Source organism: Gossypium arboreum, chromosome 1 (assembly GCF_025698485.1).
Source record: "Gossypium arboreum isolate Shixiya-1 chromosome 1, ASM2569848v2, whole genome shotgun sequence".
Taxonomy (NCBI): Eukaryota; Viridiplantae; Streptophyta; class Magnoliopsida; order Malvales; family Malvaceae; genus Gossypium; species Gossypium arboreum.
This window is the reverse complement of record NC_069070.1, coordinates 82,721,886-82,724,179: the sequence shown is the minus strand read 5'-3', so window position 1 is coordinate 82,724,179 and position 2,294 is coordinate 82,721,886. Positions and strand designations below refer to the sequence as shown.

General features: G+C 35.4%; 1 non-coding gene across 1 annotated transcript; it reads right to left on the bottom strand.

Moving 5' to 3' along the window:
* Positions 1–1,751: 1,751 nt before the first annotated feature.
* LOC128282049 (small nucleolar RNA R71) lies at positions 1,752–1,858 on the bottom strand. The gene has a single exon (XR_008272341.1). It is a non-coding gene; the product is annotated as a small nucleolar RNA R71 (small nucleolar RNA).
* Positions 1,859–2,294: the final 436 nt, after the last annotated feature.

The window sequence follows — 2,294 nt, the reverse complement described above, 5'->3', positions numbered from 1 at the left end:
GATGTTACACTTAGCATTTTCCATTTCCCACGCCTAGCATCATCTCTTCAAAGAGATTTTTGCAATTAAATCCTCTTAAAAAGCCTTGGTCGACCACCTTTGACAGCCATCAGCAAAAGAGCAAAGTGAAGAAGCGAATGAGCCTCGTCAGTCAGAGTCTTGGGTGGCAGCCACTTTGACTTAGGTTTAATCTTTCTTTTCTTTAATTTAATCTAAAAATGTTTGCTATGTGTTCTTTGTTCTTGTTTACAAAAATTTTAGCTTAATTTTATTTAAGCTAGGATGATTTCTTTGATTAAATAATATTTATTTGATTCATGCTTATAATGTTTGTGCCTCAATCGATCATGTTTTCAGTTAAAATCAAGTTTGTATTTCGTTCATACGTGATTGAAATGCACCTAAATTAGCTGAGTGATCCTAACCAGACGACGGTTAGTGGACACATAATTGAAATGTGCATGCTCAACTTAGATCCTAACCCGATTAAATTGCAGGTTGCATAACAACTCTAACCAAGCTCTGTTATTTGCATAGTTTTTAGATTTGTGTGATTAAACTGTTTCAAACCTAACAAGTCCCTATTACCTCACACGAATACTAAGAAACCCTTAGTAAATAAGGATCAATAAAATGCGTATTTACTAAGTAAAGGATTCCGAAAGGACCTAATCTGGTTTCCAAACTCATGAAAGATCGAGTTGCCATGAATTGTTTTTCCGAATGTTATTAAGCGTGCTGATAATAAGTTGAGTTTAATTAAAGTAATTGTCCTAGTTTATTTATAATGTTGCAAATTGTGTTTAATTTTGCTAAAATCGATTTCAGCCATATAGTTTTCATACTTAGGATACTTTGCATTGGGGATCATTGCATTTAGTTTAATATATTTTAATCATCACATATCAACTATATTGTATTTTTATTTACCAAATTAATAATTTAATTTTACAAATTTGGTGACTTAGCACAAATACAATCCTTGTAGAGACGATAACTCGATACTTGCTTATTACTTGATAACCACTGTGTACACTTGCCCAAACCTATGCGTTACAAGTTTTTGGTGCCGTTGCCAGGGATTGTTAACTATTGCCATAGTTATTTTTTTGTGTGTGAAATTATTTACTTCCAATTTGGTTTATTTCTAACATTACCAACTTATTCTTTTTAATTTTGTGGTTTTTTTCCAGGTGTTTATAAGCATAGCTTGGATTATTGATTTACTCCCTGTAGACCCTGAAATTGAGTGAACTTTCAGACAAAGAAGACATGAACGAATAGCTCAAAGACAAGTTGAGATGGACCTTGGAAATTAGAATCAAGACCAAGGTAATGAAGCTGATCATGTATGAAATCCCATCCTCATTTTATATGATAGGGATCGATACATCAGACAATATGCTATGCCACTTTTCAGTGAGTTAAATCCAGGAATGAGAAGGCCAGATATTGAGGCAACCCAATTTGAATTGAAACCAGTGATGTTTCAAATGCTCCAAATGGTGGGCTAATTCAGTGTTATGCCCACAGAAGATCCACATCTCCACCTTCGATTGTTTATGGAGGTGAGTGGTTCATTCAAGATAGCTGATGTGACTGAAGATGCACTGAGGTTGAAGTTGTTTCCATACTCGTTGCGAGATCGAGCATGAGCATGGCTTAATTCATTGCCACCAATTTCCATATCTACATGGAAAGAATTAGCAAAGAGACTTTTGGTTAAGTATTTTCGACCTAGCAAAAACGCTAAGTTGAGAAATGAGATCATAACTTTCCAACAATTGGATGACGAGTCTTTGTATGATGCTTGAGAGTGATTCAAGTTTTTACTTTGTAAGTGTCCTCATCATGGGATTCCTCATTGTATCTAGTTGGAGACATTCTATAATGGTCTCAATGCACATAAAAGATTGATGGTAGATGCTTCTGTGAATGGTGCAATTTTGTCTAAGTCTTATAATGAGGTTTATGAGATCATCGAGAGCATCGGAGTAATAACTATCAATGGCCAGAAAATCGAACAACTTCAGGAAGACGTGTAGTCGGAGTTCATGAAGTTGATGCGCTCACTTCATTATCAGCTTAGGTATCGTCTATTTCCTCTATGTTAAAATAGTTTACCGCTAATAGTGCTAATAATTTTCAACTCAACCACCAAGTCCGTTGGAAGTAGTTTCCTGTGTGTATTATGGGGAAGGTCATTCTTTTGAGAATTGTCCATCAAATCTCGAGTCAGTGTACTATGTGGGGAACCAACATCAAAATAGGAGTGGACAAGGACCCCAATCCAA